The sequence below is a fragment of the Oryctolagus cuniculus genome, chromosome 1 (assembly GCF_051225735.1).
Source record: "Oryctolagus cuniculus isolate XC-2025 breed Fujian yellow rabbit chromosome 1, ASM5122573v1, whole genome shotgun sequence".
Taxonomy (NCBI): Eukaryota; Metazoa; Chordata; class Mammalia; order Lagomorpha; family Leporidae; genus Oryctolagus; species Oryctolagus cuniculus.
This window is the reverse complement of record NC_142867.1, coordinates 211,339,820-211,359,268: the sequence shown is the minus strand read 5'-3', so window position 1 is coordinate 211,359,268 and position 19,449 is coordinate 211,339,820. Positions and strand designations below refer to the sequence as shown.

General features: G+C 51.1%; 1 long non-coding RNA gene across 2 annotated transcripts; it reads left to right on the top strand.

Moving 5' to 3' along the window:
• The first annotated feature begins 568 nt into the window (after nt 1–568).
• On the top strand, nt 569–17,419 carry LOC138847439 (uncharacterized). Of its 2 annotated transcripts, XR_016224686.1 has the most exons (5): nt 569–716; nt 4,136–4,296; nt 6,655–6,770; nt 11,785–11,896; nt 13,623–17,419. It is a non-coding gene; the product is annotated as an uncharacterized LOC138847439 (long non-coding RNA). The 2 variants fall into 2 exon arrangements; XR_011385271.2 differs by having other exon boundaries at nt 11,785–17,419.
• The last annotated feature ends 2,030 nt before the right edge of the window (nt 17,420–19,449 follow it).

Genomic DNA, 19,449 nt, shown 5'->3' with positions numbered 1-19,449 from the left:
GTCTGCAGAACTTTGTCAGCTTCCTCAACCAAAATTCTGTACCCGTTGGGCAATAGAGCCCATTCCCCTCGCCCTCCAGGCCCTGGCCACTGCCATTCTGCTTCAGGGGATTTGACTCCTCTTGGTACCTTACGTACCTGGACTCACACACATCCAGGCTCCCAAACTGGTAAGCCCATGCATTTCTGTTGTTGAAGGTACTGAGGCAGCAGCGTTTAGTTGTAGCAGAAGGAGAGAAAGGAAGCGGGTCAGCATGATCATGGTCTTTGGATGTTAACTTTTTATGGTGCTCTACTGTACTCTATGGTTACACGCAAGAGAATAAATAATGCTGCTTGAAAAAAAGAGTTGCATATCATAAGATTATTCTGATGTGGCAATTCACAAATGTTTTCAAATAGCTGGTACCTTGTAAAAGGAGGCTCTGGTAAACAGGATATTCCTGTTGGCATGGGACTGCATATTTACTTTAAAAAAAAAAACAGTCAACCAATATGAACAAGGAAATAAAGCTGTAGAAATTAGAAAATGCACACATCATAGAAAATCCCCTGGACACAAAGGCGGACACAACCCGCTGAGGGCTGACAAAGAGTATTGGGCAAACAGAAGCTTGCCTGTTGAAATACCTGACGCTTTCCTGGAAAAGTCACACTCAGGTACGTTTATAAGGAAACACGCAGAATGGCAACGCTGGAGGGGAGCTCGGAGAACAGGTAATCTATCCACCCAATTTGACTGGTTGAGGAAATCGAGGCCCAGAGAGGGAAAGGGCTGCGCCCAAGGTCACACAGCAGAACCTGGCTCTTGGGACTCCTGAGCTTGTTTTTTTCTGATTCCAAGCTACTGAGTCCTTCCCTGCCTGCTTTCTTTTCCCCTTTCACTCTTCGGCATCTCTCTCTCTGGCTGGTTCCTAGTTAGGTGTTAAAAAAAGAAAACAACACTGCTCTCCACCTGGCAAATAAGAGCTCGCCACTGCACCTGTGATCCCAGAATTTTTACAGGGCTGCCTGTCTGGTCTCTTCCACTGGCCCCCAAGGATCTGAGAGTTATTCAGAGTGAAGTCAGGGGAGCTCACAGTCGCGGTGCCATCCTTCTCCCCCAGAGCCTGATCTGCTACCTCCATCGACTTGGCAAAACCCTCCCTCCCTGGTTCTCCCTGTCCTCTTGAAGATTTTCTCAAGGAGACCCTTATACCTCCAGTGACGAGTGGGACAGGAGGGTATCGGGGGCACCTTTATCAGCAGCCAGCATGGATAGGCTGAGCACCTACACCCACCATAGGTGTGCACACACACCTCCACACAATCTACACTTCCATGCAACTTGTACACACACAGAGAGACAACACACCTTCTCCACACAGCCCCTGAAGGAAAGAGGTAAGCTCTCGAAGAGTCCCATCTGTGCAGGAATGTGGAGCGGTAGAGAGAGAGTGGGTCTCACCACTGGGCTGGAACCCGGCTCTGTCCTAACCCTGGTCAGTTTCTGAACTTCGCTGAGTTTCAATGCCAACTTCTGAGTGCAAGCTGTTAGGACAACTTGATGAGATGGTGCACTTGGTCCTATGCTCGCTACTTAGTGTCTGCTCGGTGGGCGTCTGCCTTGCTGTTTTGCCATGCACTGCTGCTTGTCTGGGCTTCTGACTTCTCCCCACTGCTGGGGTCAAGGCTGGTGGGACCTGGCAGGCTGGCTGTGACAGCTTCCTGGCGGGACTCAGAACATCATTCTCTCCTCCCCCACCCGACTGGCCCTCCAGAGTGATCTCGCTCAACTGCCAATCTGTTCGCATTCTTCCCTCCGCTAGAGCCTCCTTTGGCTGCCCTTCATGTCCAGGATCAAGTCCAAACTCCCTGGTTTGGCACACGAATCCATCATCATCTGGCACCTGGCAGCCCACGTGACCCAACCTCACACAGTTGCTGGTTGCTCTCTAAACACCTGTTGCTTCTGCACTCCGCGCCTTTGCACATAGTTGCCCCATCACCTGGGATGCCCTTTCTCATGGATCTAGCTCAGTGTTCTCCCTGCACAGTAGCCACAACATCATCAAACTCAGTAGCGCGTGTTCGCGGGCCCCACCTCGGACGCTGGGTACCAGGTCCCGCAAGCTGGGCCTTGCACGCTTGAGTGTGAAAACCACTAACTGGTGAAGCTCAACCTACTCAGTGTTGCTTTCCTGTGCTTCTACTCCCCAACTGCCCACGACCCTTTGCAGGCAGAGGGCTTTCTTCCAAGTGTTCTTCAACTCTGCATACACCTCCTAGAGCTTGTTATATCCTCTGGCTGTTACTGTTGTCTCTTCACACTGATCTTCTATTCCCCAGGAGAGCTTAGGCACGCTCGGCTGTCCGTCCCCGTGCTCAGCATGGGAGCTGAAATGTGTGTGAGCATCAGTGTTCTAAAGCTTTGTACAGCTTGATTTACCCCTGTTTGCAAAACTCATCAGACTCCTTAACCCTGGGCCAAGTTCAGGAACATGGCAGACAGGTCCCCTGTCTGCTCTGCCAACACTCAACCCACACCCTCCTCGACCCTCACCCCCAAATGGTTAGAAATTCCTTGAAATCTTATTTTATTCATGTGCTTTTACATTCTATTCCCTAATATATATGTGCCAATTTTTTTCTTTTTTACATTTTAACTTTTAATAAAATAGGCAAAATGTAAAGTTTACCATCTGAGTTATTTTTATGTTTAGTGGTGTTAAGCATATTCACTCTGGGGTCAGCGCTATGGCTTTGTAGGCTCGGCCTCCACCTGCAGTGCTGGCAGCCCAGGGCAGTGGTTCAAGTCCTGGCTGCTCCTCTTCCGATCGGGCTCTCTGCTATGGCCTGGGAAAGCAGCAGAAGATGGCCCAAGTGCCTGGGCCCCTGCACCTGTGTGGGAGAGCCAAAAGAAACTCCTGGCTCCCGGCTTCAGCCTGACCCACCTCCAGGAACATTGTGGTCATCTGAGGAGTGAACCAGTGGATGGAGGACCTCTCTCTGTCTCTCCCTCTCTGTCTGTAACTCTGTCTCTCAAATAAATACATAAATCTTGAGAAACAAAGTCATTCTGTGATTGTCTTAATGGAGGAAAAAATAATAATTTAAATTACTTAAAACCAAGTGGTAATCCAAAAATACCCATCACATGCATGCTGAGATTAGGAACTCCTCAAGAAGTACCCCTGCATGCCCGTCCTTGAAAATACAGCAGTCCGCCCTCATGTGCTGCTTTGCTCTCTGCAGGTTCAGTTACCTGAGGTCAACTGTGGGCCAAAAGTATTAAATGGAAAATTCCAGATACAAGCAATTCACATTTTTTAAAGAAAAGATTATTCATTTGAAAGTGAGAGTTGGTGGGGGGGAGGGAGGGAGGGAGGGAGAGACACAGAGAAATTTTCCATCCACTGGTTCACTCCCCAGTGGCCACAACACTCAGGGCTGAGCCAGGCTGAAGCCAGAAACCAGGAGCTTCATCTGGGTCTCCCATGTAAGCGGCAGGGGTCCAAGCACTTGGGCCTTCTTCTGCTGCTTTCCTCAGCCCATTAGCAGGGAGCTGGAATGGAAGTGGAGCATCTGGGACACAAAACAGTGCCCATATGGGATGCCGCTGTTGCAGGTGGCAGCTTTACCCACTATGCCACAACGCTGGTGCCCAGTTCATCCATTCTAAGTCACAGACCATTCTGAGTAGTATGTTGCAGCCACCAGCCATCTTTCTCTGCCCCACCCGGAATGTGAATTGTCCCTTTCTGCAGCGTATCCACGTTCTATGTGCTACCTGCCCCTTGGTCACCTCAGGTATCGGATTCACTGTGATGGCGTCACAGTGAATGTGTTCCAGGAACCCTTACTTTACTTAATAATGGACCCAAAGTGCTAACATGCAATTTGGATATGCCCAGGAGAAGCTGTGAAGGGAATATTTCTTCTTTCCTTTTTAAAAGATTTATTCATTTATTTGAAAGAGAGAGAGAGAGCGAGAGAGTGAGAGAGATCTTGCATCTGCTGGTTTGTTCTTGAAATGTCTGTAACAGCTGGGGCTGGATCAGGCCACAGCTAGAAGCCAGGAGTCAGGAACTCCACCCGGGTCTTCCACTGAGTTTTAGGAACTCAAATACTTGGGCTGTTATTTGCTTCGTTTGCAGGTGCGTTAGCAGGAAGCTGGATCTGAACCACAGAGCAGTGGGCCCTTGAACCCAGGCTCTATGGGATGCTGGCAACTCTAGTTGCAGCTTAACCCACTGGATCACAATGTCCACTGTAGGAGATGCTTCCTTTAAGTGGAAAGGCGGAAGTTCACGATGTGGTAAGCAAAGGAAAAATACTATATGCTGAGGTTGCTAAGATTTATGGTAAGAACAAACATCTGCCTGTGAAACTCTGAAGAAGGAAAAGGAAATCTGTCTTGGTTTCACTGTTGCATCTCAGTCTGCAAAAGTGATGGTGACACTGCCTAGTAAGTACGTCAGAGAGGACGGAAAAGGCATGAAATTTGTATCTGTATGCACAGGAAACACCCTAGCACACACAGGGTTAGGTACTATCTGTGGTCTCAGCCATCCTCTGGGGGTCGAGGAACAAAACCCCCTCTCCCCACTCTGCCATGGGCCAGGGAGGACCACAGCAGTGAGTGCTAACATCCAATGAATGCTCACTGAGTTCCTGACACTTTGCCAAGTGCTTTCTGTAGATCATGTTTTCGTGTAGTGCCAGCAGCTCCAGGAGGCAGATGTTGTTACTGCCTCCACAGCACACAAGAGGAAACCTGCTTAGAGAAACAGCAATTAGCTACAGAGCTGTGGATCTCTGGATTCAGACCCCAGAGTCCCTGTGCCCAAGCAGCTGGCCAGGCCCCCGGGGGCTGGGTCCCACACTCTGGAGACGGCGCCATCTCTCAAGGGTGCAACAGTGTCTTTGGCCTTCTGGCTTCCTCCTCAGCTAGTTCGTCTCTGCATCCGTGGGCTGGAAATGGCCCATGCACCACTGTCTCCAATCATCCAGGCTCAGCCCGGGCTCTGCTGCACAGCATCGCAGACTTTGTCTGAAACTTCTGGAGCAGAGTCCTCAGCCCGACACTGGGGATCTCTGTGCCCCAGCACCCTGGCTGCCCTGGCCAGCCCAGGTCCACAGTCCCTTCCTCAAAACCGCATGGGCCAGGTGTGGCTCAGGATTCAGGATAGTTCTGTTTTTCGACAGGTGTGTCTTCTTTTTAAAGAAATGCATACTCTGTATGAGGGTACTTCAAAAGTTTGTAGACACAGAGTTGGAAGATGAGTTTCTTTGGGTGCAGAAAGTTTTTTTTTTAATCTGTGCATATAAGAGGTTTTAAAAAATTCATGGCAAATACACATTATGAAACAACTATGCATGGATTTCAAAATCTGCACCAAAATAAAATTATCTTTTAATTGCATAATTTTAAAACATTTGAGGCTGATGTTGTAGTGCAGTAGGTTAAGCCGCTGCCTGTGACACCCACATCCCATATGGGCACCGGTTCGAGAACCCACTGCTTCACTTCTGATCCAGCTCTCTGCTATGGCCTGGGAAAGCAGCAGAAGATGATCCAAGTGCTTGGGTCCCTGCACCCATAAGGGAGACCCAGTAGGAGTTCCCGGCTCCTGGCTTCGGCTTCGCTCAACTCTGGCTGTTTGCAGCCATTTGGGAAGTGAAGCAGCATATGGAAGATGTCTCTTCATCTTTCTCTTTCCTTCTCTCTCTGTCCCTGTGCCTTTCAGATAAATAAATAAAATCTTTTTTAAAAATTCAAATTTTTATTTGCTTTTTGTTGAAAGGCAGGGAGATAGAGACAGATAGACATCCATTCAGAAATGCTTGCCACAGCCACGGACAGGCCAGGCTGAAACCAGGAGCTGGAGACTAAATCTGGGTCTCCCATATGGGTAGCAGGAACCCAGGCACTTGAGCCATCACCTGCCGCCTTCCCAGGTGCATTAGCACGAAGCTGGATCAGAAGTGGAGCAGCCAGGACCTGAACTGGGATACAGGATACCAGCATTACAAGTGGCCGCATAGCCTGTGGCACCACGACGCCGGCCCCTTCAACTTATCTCTTTATTATAATTATTATTATTTTAAAAGATTTATTTATTTATTTGAAAGGCAGAGTTACCCATACACACAGTGAGATAGAGAGAGAGAGGAATAGACAGAGAAATCTTCTATCCATTGGTTCATTCTCCAAATAGTCACAAAGGCTGGAGCTGGGCCTGTTTGAAGCCAGGAGCCAGGAGCTTTTCCTGGGTCTCCCATGCAGGTGCAGGGGCCCAAGGACCTGGGCCATCTTCTACTGCTTTCCCAGGCCATGGCACAGAGCTAGATCGGAAGCGGAGCAGCTGGGACTCGAATCGGCGTCCATATGGGATGCTGGCACTGCAAGTGGCAGTTTTACCCACTACACCACGGTGCCAACCCCTCCAATTTATCTTTTAGTTCCATTTCTCACAGACTATTTGAAATGCTGTCATATTGCATAACACCTCACTGGAGTCTAGGGCAGCACCCCAAGTATCAAACTAGTTACCATTTTTTTTTTTTTGCAGGATTGGCATGAATGTCCACACTGAGTAGATAAAAGGACTCAGATGATCTCAAATTGGCTTTTATGATCAAACAAGTAATTTAGGTGCTTTCCGTTTTTCAGAGCTTTGGGGAATTTGGAGTTTCAGAGTTGTGAATGTGTATCTGCCTCCGAGGGTGACTGCGAGGACCAAACCCACTCAAAGTACCTGCAAGACTTTTCTATGGCGCCTACTGAAGGTACACGAAGCACCGACTTTGAGGCTGCTCTTGGGGGCGGGAGTTGGGCACAGTGGGTAAGACGCTGCCTAGGGCACCTGCGTCCCGTGTTAGAGTGCCTGGGATCGGCTTCCTGCTAACAGGCACCCCGGGAGGCAGCCAGCCATGGCTCAAGTACTTGGGGCCCTTCCGCCCATGGGGGAGACCTGGATTGAGTTTTCAGATCCTGGCGCAGCCAAGGCTGTTACAGGCATTTAGAGAGGAAACAAACAGATATCACTCTGTCTCTGTCTTTCAAATGGCTCACTTGGTTAATCCTCCGCCTGTGGCACCAGTATCCCATATGAGCACTGGGTTCTAGTCCCAGCTGCTCCTCTTCCAGTCCAGCTCTCTGCTGTGGCCCTGGAGGGCAGTGGAGGATGGCCCAAGTGTTTGGGCTCCTGCACCCGCATGGGAGACCAGGAGGAAGCACCTGGCTCCCGGCTTCAGATCAGCGCAGGGCGCCAGCCGTAGCAGCCATTTTGGGGGGGTGAACCAACAGAAAGCAAGACCTTTCTCTCTGTCTCTCTCCCTCACTGTCTAACTCTGCCTGTCAAATAAAATAATAATAATTTAAAAAAGGTAGCCCTTCTTCCTCCACTTTCCAGATCCTCCAGGTTCCCCAGGCCCCTTCCGGACTGCCCTCTTGGGCTGCCCTGTGTGGCCCTGTCCCTGCGGTCGCTGGCACCGAGACAGGCTCTCGCTGTCTCCACATCCTCCTAACTGGACTCCCCCCAGGTGCAGAGGTATCCCATCCCATCCCACATCTTCGTGAGGTCAGATAGTTTGCTCCTTGGTGAGCAGGCCCGTGCCTGTCTGTTTCCCTGGCAGTTGGGGGCCTCCTTGCGAGAGCATGGTCTCATGGTCACGTGCAACCCAGGAACACATTTTCTGGAAGGAAGACTACGGCCACCTCCCTGTGGGAAGGCGAGGAGCCGCTGGGGAGGTGCTGATCTTTCCTCCAGGCTCAGCCGGGTCTAGGTGCCTCTGGGTCTGGCCCTTCCCTCCCCGCAGTCCGGGCTGGGCAAGGCGGTGTTTCGGGAACACAGTTGGAAGGTACAGGAATGTGCAGCCGGCAGAGGCACGGCGTCCACGGGGTCCCGACGTCAGCTTGTAAAGCTCTGTTGTTGCTGCTGTGACGACACTGCACCACGCAATGGGAAAGGCCCTTCCCGATCCAGGCCCTTATTATGTGGGTCCTGTTTTGGCCGCAGACGCCACGTGGGCAGCCAGGCCTCTGCTGTTATTTCAGCCTCCGGGTGGAAAACATCCGAACAGTGGAATCTTTTTTGTTCCTGGCTCCAGTCTCGAATGCACAGACTTTGGACTCACCGTTGTTTGTCTCCACCTATCACCGCCCCGAGCAGAAGGGCCTCCCGGGGCCAGGCTACTTCCTTTGTCTCTGGCTTGCTGGCACCCTCCCCACCAGCTTGGCAGGGGCCCAGGGCCCAGAAAACGAGGGAACCCCGGCCATCACTGCGGGCATGGTCCTGCTGGGTGAGGAGTGAGGCTGGAGGGAGAGCCTTTGACGCGTGCGCGGGGGCTCAGCAGGGCCAGCCCCATCTGGGGGCCAAGCAGGGAGGGGGACAAGGACAGGATTGCGCGGGGTCCTGGGAGGCAGCCCGCGCGGGCCTTGGTCACTGGCGCCCCTCGTGGCGCTCGCGGGAACTGCGGGCCGACGTCCCGGCTTGGTTTCGCCGGCTTTGATGAGCCCTGAGCTGGCTTCTTCAGAGGTATGCAGACCTGTCTGCACCCGAAAACCCAAGCGGAGTCCAAAAGGGGCGGGGCGGGGCCGGGCGCCTGGCAGAGGGGCCCCACCTCGCCTGGGCGGACACGGGCACCTGGCACGGGGCCTGGCCGAGTGGGCCCGGGAGGCGGCTCCAGGCCCCGGGCCAGCCACGAAGCTTTTCCACGTGCCCAGCCTGGGCTTCCTGGGAACCACTGCAGGGAAGAGGCGCTGGGCCAGGAGGCAGCTGCTCCAGAAACTGCCACCCCCGGGGGGCGGGGGGGCGGCTCCCTCAGGCCCCTCAGAGCCGGCCTGGGATGTCCTGCGGAAGAGTACTTTCCTGATCCTGGCCTTACCCCCCACCCCAACACACACACACACACACACACACACACACTGTCGCCTGGCCTGGGGCTCAGGACCACATGGGATATACTGCTAATCTACACCAGCTTTGGAAGATTTAGTGTAGAGGGAAAAGAAAAGAATGTAAGTATTTTATTGTTATCATTATTGATTTTGTCTCCTGGGTTAATAAAACACATTGAAGTTCATTTTACCTGTTTTTAAACTTTTTTTTTTAAAATTCTGCTACTAGATATTTTAAGATGACACGTGTGGCTCCCAGGGCCGTCCCACTGAGCAGCACTGCTCCCAGTGCCTCCCACGGGCAAGCAGCCTCAGGCCCCAGGCCTTGGTACTTTCTCTTCTCTCTACCTAGAATGCATTTCTTTCTGCTTCTTTCCTTCTCGTCATTCAAATCTAAACTCAAGTTTCTTTCTTTCTTTTTTTTTTTAAAGATATTTGTTTTAATTATTTGAAAAGCAAAAAGAAAAAAAATTATTTGAAAAGCAGAGTTAACTAGAGAGAGAGAGAGAGAGAAATTTCCATCTGCTGGTTCACTCCCCAAATGGCTGAAATGGTCAGGACTGGGCCAGGCTGATGCCAGGAGCCATGAATTCCATCCAGGGCTCCCACATGGGTGACAGGGGCCCAAAGACTTGGGCCATCTTCCACTGCTTTCCCAGGCACATTAGCAGGGAGCTGGATGGGAAGTGGAGCAGCCAGGACTTGAACCAGTGCCCATATGGGATGCTGGTCCTGCAGGTGGGTGGCTTAACCTGGCCCCTAAATTCAAATTTCTTACGGTAACTACTCACTCAACAGTCCTCTCCACCCCCTTTCCTCACGCTGTGCAGTTTTATTGTTCCGCCAGACTTTACCCTCTCTGTGTGCTGAGTTTCCGGCTTCCCCACCACACCCCCTGTATCCTTCGAATGCAGGCTCCTTGAGAGCTGAGGCCTTGAACATCCTGCTCCCGCGTCAGCTCCGTGCCCAGAGTCAATATTTGTTGAATGAAGGTTGAAGGGCTCCTGGGGGTGGGGGAGGTGAATTCTGCCAATGCCTTTGTTTGCAACCAACTCCAAATTCTGGCATCTTCACCGACCCCTCCCAGGATCCTTCCCCATGGCCTTATCTGCTTGCTTGCTTTGGGACATGGAAAAGCAAGAGTGACCCAGGCCTGAGTGGAACTCTTGTCTTTCATTGGGTTGCAAGTGAGCTTCAAAATGTGGCTATGACAGCTTCTAGTCTGTGCGCCGATGGGTCCTGTGAGCCTGAAGAGAGAGGTGGCTGGCCCTCCTGGGGCCCCAGGGCCTGCCTAAGTGTGGATCTTGAAGGGCCCCCTTCCCGACCACATATGAGGATGTGGGATTTGGAGTTTAGGTCCCCGCCCTGTTGTGTACTCCAAAGCCACTCAGCTGGCATGGCCAAGTCCCCATTAATCAAGCAGCCAGAGTGCTTGAGGCAAGAGGTGTCCTGGTTAATGTAACTTCCTGGCTAAGGATCAACTCATTAGAACATCCTTAGTGAAAACAGGAGCAGCGCATGAATCCACTTTCCAGTTCTAGAAAGCCGTGTCACTGAACAAAATCACATACTCCCAGAAAGGGGGTAGAGTAGCCTTGTCATCCTCTCAACACTAAGCCGAGCCCCGGGCTAAGCCAGAGAAGGGACCTCCTTTAGGGTACCCCCCCCCCCCCCCCCCCCGCAGATAAGCACAGCCACCATGACCATGACCTTAGGCAAGGCACGCCTTGACCTCCCGGTTCGTTTCATTCTCTTGCAAGGATGGGGATGGTATCGCCCATCAGCAGGGAAGTTGTGGGGCTGAGAGGTGATCACGCACCCAAACTGTTCAGTGCCTGGCTCAGCACAAGGGCGCAGTGTTTATGATCATGATTTGCAGTGTCGCCGATCACTGCTGTGTGACTGAGCCACACAGGACAGAGCTGGCCTGCAGTCCCAGCCTGCCTCTCCTATGCTTTGGTGTCCTGGACGAGCTTCTCCACTCCCTGGCCTCACTTCCTCTCTGGATAAGGCAGGAGGTCTGGCTAGATCTGATTTTCACCAGGAACTGGAAGCTGCGGACGCCCTGGGGTCTCTCCTTCTGCCAGCTTCGGGTCTCAGCCTGGTTCTGGAAAACTAGACCCCTCCTCTCCTGGCTGGGATGGCTCCCTTTCAGGGCCAGCTCCCTTGGTGCCGGCTGCCAGCCCCATTGAGCCATTGACAACGAAACTGTCCCTCTGTGGCCACCGCGCCTGCTGGATTCTGCTTGGAAAAAGGCAGTCTTGTGGCGCCCTCTGGAGGAGGCAGGGCTGCCTGTCCTCAGGCCCCAGGTGTTCAGCGTCTTGGTCACGAGGGCTTGACCCAGGCTGGGCCTGGGGGAGCAGACACGGCATTAAACCTGCGAATGCACGCTTTGTTTCAAGCAGGGTTGGCCTGTTCTCTTCAACATCTCAGGAGCTGTAAGAGGGCCTCCTCTCTCTGATTGCCGCCCTCAGACTTGCCCGCTGCTTCCTTCTCTGGCCACCCACCCTGGCTCCAGCTTAAAACCCTACAGGAGAGCACAGAGCGGTCTGGTCCCTGGTTGGGAAGCGCATCATTTCTTCGCTTGGCCACTGCAGCTCCTCCTGGGCATCAGAAGATGCTCAGCGGTTGGAGAAGCCACCTGGGACTTCGGTGTTAGGGAAAAGAACCAAGCAGATTGCAACAAGTCCCCTGGTGGGAAAGCTCCCCAGCCCCCTCCCCCAAACTGGCCACTACAGCCTCCAGGACAAGAGCTCCCTCTATGGGGAGAGGAAGCTGAAGTGGAGGCAGATCTGGTGGCGCTTTGTAGAAACATACTTTGGTTTCCTGTGTGACTTTTTGGTTAAGACGTGGTTCATCCTATGCTGCCCTTGGACTTAAGCCATTCCGTCTTTCACGCAGGGTGAATGGGAAAAGGAACTGTTCTCGGGCCTCAGTGCTGTGAGCCCTGCTGTTCCGGAGAGACAGTGAAGAGATGCAAGCGGGGTGGGTGCTGTTTCCTGCTTCTTATGGGGTAGGTGCGTTAATGACTTGCCGGGCAGCTAGTACGCCACTAGAATGGATAAATGCATGCGTACGGGGTCCTTGTGCTGTGAAACTGGTTATGACTGGTTTGCAGGGGTTGAACCTGCCTTGGGGCTGTTACATCTGACTAGACATTGCTGTGACAGAATGTGGGCTTAGTCAAGGCTGGGGGGGACAAGTCTTAACCACAGTATAACTTATAGTTTCCTAAAAGGAAAAAAAAAAGTAAACCTGGCAGCCATAGAATACACTATGTGCATTTATAATAGCTATTTTATATATTGTAGAGCCAACATTTTTAAATTAAATGCTTTACACTAAACAAATTACAATATAGCCCTCCAAGGCTTCTCATGCCAAGAACCCGACAGCACAGCCAGGACCCTCTGTAGAAAACAGTGCATGCACCGGCTGGGACCCCTCTCTCCGGGGGTCCCGATGCCTGATCAGTCAGTCTATCATGGCATGGGTAGCTCCAGAAAGATCTGTTTCCAGAGCCTCTCTGTATGTCTGAACTTGGATGTTCCCCAAAAACTGAGAAACATGAGGGTTGCCAGGTTGAAATGAGTAAATGTGTGTTTAAATGTCTGTGGAGGTCATATGACGTCACCTGTCTTTGTGACTGGCCTCGGCTGTTCCATAGCTCTGTGTAACTCGTGTTGAATATGCGATGTGGGTGAATTTTAATATGCATGATATGATGGGGCGGGGCCTCGGACAATAACAGTGCCCGGAGCCTCCAAGGTCTAAGGTCAGCTGGGGCCTTCACACCGTCTGCCTTGGCCATCCCGAAGCACTTGCTCTTCCTCCCACAGCCTCTACCCTGCCTCGATGCCAGGCCCTTGCACCTGCATTTGCCCTGCTCCATGTGCCTTCTCGTCCCTCCCGGCCTCACACCCTCTCCACCCAGCCAAGCAGATTCCTACGAATTCCCTACCAGACGCTTCAGGAGCCACTGCCTCTGAGACTCCTTCCCGGACACCCAGTTTGCTTCCTGCTGCAAACTCCGAGCTTGCCTGCTTCCTTGAGGAGGGAGCACCGTCTGCTGCCTCCTTGCTGTCTTTGCCCCGGCCCTGGCCTCCCTGAGCGCCAAGCTTGCATCTGATTCAGCTCTGTGTCCCCAGCACTGGGCTAGTGCTGGGGTCACAGTGTCCTCTCATTTCATGGGTGGGGAACAGACAAAGAAAAAGGGGAAGGATGAGCGGATGGATGGATGGATGCGTGGGCATGCAGGTGGATGGATGGATGGATGGATGGATGGATGCGTGGGCGTGCAGGTGGATGGATGGATGGATGGATGGATGAATGGATGGATGGATGATGCGTGGGCGTGCAGGTGGATGGATGGACAGATGGATGGATGTGTGGGTGTGCAGGTGGATGGATGGATGGATGGATGGATGTGTGGGCGTGCAGGTGGATGGATGGATGGATGGATGGATGGATGGATGCATGGGCGTGCAGGTGGATGGATGGATGGACGGATGGATGGATGCGTGGGCGTGCAGGTGGATGGATGGACGGATGGAAAGTCCTAGCGCTGCAGTGTCAGAAAGCAGACTCAGCATCTGGTGTCGCATTTCCTCCTGGAGAGCTCTATCGCCAGCAGTGCAGGTTCCCTGGTGGCTTCTGAAGGCGGGAGACCACTGATGCCACCTGTTCCGTGAGCCTGGTCGTGTTGCTTTCCTTTCCTAATACTGTCTTTCCCTTTTCAGAACAAGCTCCTAATACCTGGATCGAAGGATTATATGGGGCTCAGGAGATGGTTTGTGCGAATTGCAAAGCCGTTTTCAAATCTAAACCAGTGTGACTGCCCCATTCGGGTTCCGCCGGGTAGCCCTCCTGTCGTCAGAGGAAGCTTCCTCCGCAGGCTGCTCGACAGCTCTCTGCCCCGTGCTTCGTCTGCTCACTCACTGCTGTGCCGTCTGGGCTGCCGCAGGGTCCGAAGCACGGTGGTGGTCAGGGCTCGTGGTCAGGGCTCTGATGCCGCGAAGTTAGCAAAGCAACATGCTGCCCTTGCGTTGAGTTGCTTGTCCTCCCCAGCCGGGGCACTGGCCCAAGCTTAGCAAAGAATCAGCCTCTGGGTAGAATGACATCCCAGGGCTGCAGTCAGTAAAGTCCAGAATGTGGCCAACTCTAGATATAGGACACTAATTGCAAGGTAAAACAAAACAAAACAAAAAAAACCAAAAAACAATAAACAGATTGCTCCAAGGCTGGTGCCGCGGCTCACTAAGCTACTCCTCTGTCTGCGGTGCCGGTACTCTGGGTTCTATTCCCAGTTGGGGCTCCAGTTCTGTCCCGATTGCTCCTCTTCCAGTCCAGCTGTCTGCTGTGGCCCGGGAAGGCAGTGGAGGATGGCCCAAGTGCTTGGGCCTTGCACCCGCATGGGAGACCAGGAGGAAGCACCTGGCTCTTGGCTTCAGATCGGTGCAGTACACCAGCTGTAGCAGCCATTTGGGGGGTGAGCCAATGGAAGGAAGAGCTTTCTCTCTCTCTCACTGTCTAACTCTGCCTGTCAAAAACAAACAAACAAAACAAAACAAAACAAAGTTGTTCCAAGAAGAAAAAAGAGGGAAGAGATACAGCAACTGAAAAGTATGATACAATTGGAACACTAAATACTGGGTGGTAGAAAGAAATAATTTTTTAAATTAATTTATTTGAGAGGTTGAGAGACAGAGAGACAGAGACGGGGACAGACAGACACATACACACACATAAATTTGCCATCCGCTGATTTGCTAAATGCCTGCAACAACCGGTTTTGGCCAGGCTAAAGCCAAGAACTGAAAACTCAATCCAGTTCTCTCAGGTGAGCAGCAGGGACCCAACCAGCTGAGCCATCTCCAGTGTACGTGCACATTAGCAGGAAAGTGCGGTGGAGAGTGGAGCCAGGACCTGAACCCAGGCTCTCTGGTACGTGACCCAGTCCCCACAAACAGTATCTTAACTGCTGTGTGGTGCGGCAGAAAACCTGGAGACCACGATGCTGGCATTCCGTGTGAGCGCCAGTTCGAGTTCTGGCTGCTCCATTTGGGATCCTGTTCCCTGCTAGTGTGCCTGGGAAAGGAGCAAAAGATGGTCTGGGTGCCAGAGCACCTGCCACTCCCTTGGGAGACCCCGATAGAGATCCAGGCTCCCAGCTTTGGCCTGGCCCAGCCCCAGCAGCTGTAGTCATTTGAGAGTGAACCAGCAGATGGAAGATCTCCCTCTCTTTCTCATTCTCTGTCTGTCTCTGTGTCTCTCTGTGTCTCTCTCTCCCACTCTTTCTGTAACTCTGCCTGTTAAATAAATAAATACATTTTTTTAAAAAAAGAGATTACTTTTAGTATTTTTAGGTGTGGTTATGTTATTGTGTATATGTTTCCAATTTTTATCTTTTAGAGATAACTCCTGAAGTATTGACAAGTGCAGTTATGTGAGTTGCAGACTTTGATTCAGGATGATCCTACATGTATGAAGCTGCACACATGAGATAAGTATGCCCATGTGTTGAGACATGCTGCCGCTGGCTACGTGGTGGCTCATTAAACGATGCTTTCTGCTTTTGTATGTGTTCGAGATTTTTCCATGCCAAGTGCTTTTTTTCAGCTTTATTGAGGTATCATTAACAAATTAGATAGGAAGGTGTTTCCAAAAGTATACAGGAAATGGAATTAAAAGGTAATGTACATTTTCCATGGATTTTCCATGTGTCTTCATACATATAAGATGTACAAGGTGATGATTTATTGTGATAAGTGGATTGTTCATATTAAAGTGTGCAGTGTAATAACATATATTATGGAATGGTTACCATAACCAAGTAAGTTAATGTAGCCTTCATCTCTTGTAGCTACTTTTCATGTGTGTCTGTGCAGAGAACATTTCTAAGGCAGTTGAGATTTTTTTAATTTTAAATTTTATTTTATTTACTTGAAGAGAGAGAGAGAGAGAGAGAGAGAAAGAGAGAGATGTTCCATCCACTGCTTTACTTTCCAAATGCCCACAACAGCTGGGGCTGGATCAGGCTGAAGCTCGGTCTCCCACTTCGGTGGCAGGGACCCAACTACTTGAGTCATCGCCAGCTGCCTCCCAGGGTGGGCATTAGTGGAAAGCTGGAATAGAAAATGAAGCCAGGACCTAAGCCCGGGGACTCTGTTACTGGGTGTGGTCATCCTTAGAGGAGTCTCAGCTGCTGTGCCCAATGCCAGCCCCTGGCAAGAACACGTAAGATCTGTTCTCTTAGCAGATTTCCCATGCTGTAATCCCCAGGCCATGTGTTCGACTCCCCAGAACTTATTTAATAGCTGAAAGTTTCAGGCTGGTGCCGCAGCTCACTAGGCTAATCCTCCGCCTTGCGACGCTGGCATACCAGGTTCTAGTCCCGGTCCGGGTGCAGGATTCTGTCCCGGTTGCCCCTCTTCCAGACCAGCTCTCTGCTATGGCCCAGAAGTGCAGTGGAGGTTGGTCCAAGTACTTGGGCCCTGCACCCCATGGGAGACCAGGAGAAGCACCTGGCTCCTGCCTTTGGATCAGCGCAGTGCACCGGCTACGGCGGCCATTGGAGGGTGAACCAACGGCAAAAGGAAGACCTTTCTCTCTGTCTCTCTCTCTCACTGTCCACTCTGCCTGTCAAAAAAAAAAAAAAAAAGTTTGTACCCTTTGCCCCTCTTCCCAGTGTTCCCCACCCCTCCTGGACCAAGGCAACCACTATTCCATTCCATTTCTGTGGCTATGATGTTTTCAGACTCCACGAACAAGTGAGATCATTCAGTCCCTGTCTTGCTCTGATTTCTCTAGCACCTTCCGGGTTCACCTGTGTTGTCACCAATGGCAGGGTCTCCTTGTTCACGACTGTGTAACATTCCAGCGTGTACTTACAGTGCATTTTCTTTATCGCCCATCCCAGCAGCACTTAGGTTGTGTCTGTGTCTTGGTTGTTGCGACCAATGCTGCAATGAGCTTGGCAGTGCAGCTGTGTCTGGAAGTCCTGATGCTGTTTCTCTGACATCAATTCAGAGGGGGGATGCTGGTCTGGTGGTGGTTAGTTCTGGCTTTAATTTTTTAAGGAATCTCCACAATGTTGTCTATAATGGCTCTACCGATTTACATTCCCAACCAACAGCGTGAAAGTGGTCTCTCACTTTTTTTTTTTTTTTGAAATTTTTTTTTAAAGAAAGAGAGAGAGAGAGCAAGCTGGATATTCAATACACTGTTTTATTCCCCAAATGGTCGCAATGGCTGCGGCTGGACCAGGCCAAAGCCAGGATCCCAGAACTCATCCGGGTTCCCATGTTGGGTGGTAAGGGTCCAAGTACTTGGGCCATTCTACACTGTTTTCCCAGGCACGTTAGCAGGGAGCTGGATTGCAAGTGGAGCAGCTGGGACTTGAACTAGCACCCAGATGGCATTGCAGTGGTGGCTTAACCAGATCAGCCACAATGCTGGCCCCAAGTGTTCTTTTTTCTCCACACCCCTGCCAGCACATGTTTCCTCCTGCCTTTCTTTTTCCTTTTTCTTCTTCTTCTTTTTCTTTTTCTTTTTCTTTCCTTTCTTTTCTTTTTCCTATTTTTAAAAGATCTATTATGCCAGCGCTATGGCTCAGCGGGTTAACACCCTGGCCTGAAGTGTCAGCATCCCATATGGATGCCAATTCTAGTCCCAGCTGCTCCTCTTCCAATCCAGCTCTCTGCTGTGGCCTGGGAGAGCTATGGAAGATGATCCAAATAAAAAAGATTTATTTATTTATTTGAAAGGCAAAGTTATACAGAAAGAGAAGGAGAGGCAGAGAGAGAAAGAGAGAGGTCTTCCATTGATGGTTCACTCCCCCAATTGGCCACAACAGCTGGAGCTGCGCCAATTTGAAGCCAGGAGCCAGGAGCTTCCTCCAAGTCTCCCATGTGAGTGCAGGGGCCCAAAGACTTGGGCCATCTTCCACTGCTCTCCCAGGCCATAGCAGAGAGCTGGATCGGAAGTGGAGCAGCTGGGACTCGAACCGGTGCCCATATGGGATGCCGGCACTGCAGGCAGCAGCCTTACCCACTATGCCACACCTCTGGCCCCTCCTCCTGTCTTTTTAATAACAACCATCATAGCAGGTATGACGTCATTGTGGTTCTGATTTGCATTTCCCGGATGAATAGTGGTGCTGAGCATCTTCTCATGTACCTGTTGGCCATTTATATGTACTCAGAAAAACTGAAGTTCTTTGCTCAATTTTAATCAGATTGTTTTTTCTCCTATTGAGTTATATGAGTTTCTTATGTATTTTAGATATTAACCTCTTTTTAGAAATAAAGTTTGCAAATATTTTCTCCCATTCTGTGGATTTCCTTTCTGTTTTATTACTTCCTTTGCTGTGCAGAAGTATTTTTTAAAATATTTTTTTGACAGGTAGAGTTAGACAGTGAGAGAGAGAGACAGAGAGAAAGGTCTTCCTTTCCATTGGTTCACCCCTCAAATGGCTGCTACGACTGGCGTACTGCGCTGATCCGAAGCCAGGAGCCAGGTGCTTCCTCCTGGTCTCCCATGGGGTGCAGGGCCCAAGCACTTGGGCCATTCTCCACTGCCTTCCCAGGCCACAGCAGAGAGCTGGACTGGAAGAGGAGCAACCAGGACAGAACCGGCGCCCCAACTGGGAATAGAACCAGGGGCGCTGGCGCCGCAGGCGGAGGATTAGCCAAGTGAGCTGCGGCATTGGCCAAAATATTTTAAAAATATTTGAGAGGCAGAAACACACACACACACATACAGAGAGAGAGAGAGAGAGAGTGTGTGCGCTTCCATCTGCTGGTTCACTCCTCAAATGCTCTCAATAGCCAAGGCTGGGCAAAGCTGACACCAGGAGCCCAGAACTCAATCCTGGCCTCGCATGTGGTTGGCAGGGACCCAGGTACTTGAGCCATCACCTGCTGCCTCCCAGTGCACATCAACAGGAAGCTGAAAATGGAGACAGAGGTAGGACTTGAACTCAGGCAACCAACACAGGACACGGGCATCCCATGTGATGTCTTAACCACTGCACCAAATATCTACCCTCTTCTCATATTATAACTTTGTATGGTGCAAAAAGCATAGACTTTGGAGCTGGGCCAGGATTCTAATGTTTATTCTTCCCTTCGCTAACCAGGATTCATCTCCAGATGCATGGCCTAATCACTATGCTCACCTCCCTATGCTATAAGCTCCTTCTCTGTGCTATTTCATGGACCAATCATTGGTGCTAGAACACCCGAGTCTTAGTTTCCTGATCTGTGAAGTGAGTGTGGAAGTGCTATCTACCTCGCATGGCTGTTGTCAAGACTGGATGAAATCCTATACACAAAAACACCTGCTGACCTCCGCAGCTTTAGGAAGCTTTAAAGGGAGCTGAAGAGGATAAGGAATCAGCTGAGCACACGGATTCTTACGCCTCCTGATGTTGTGTTCACCCGACAAACCGTAAGCTGACTGGGGCAGCACTTGTGCATTCGTATTTTCAGCCTGAGCATCTTTGCTCTGGGTTCAAGAATTAAATTCTCCATATTTTGTGTACGGATTGATTCCAAGCAGCCAAAG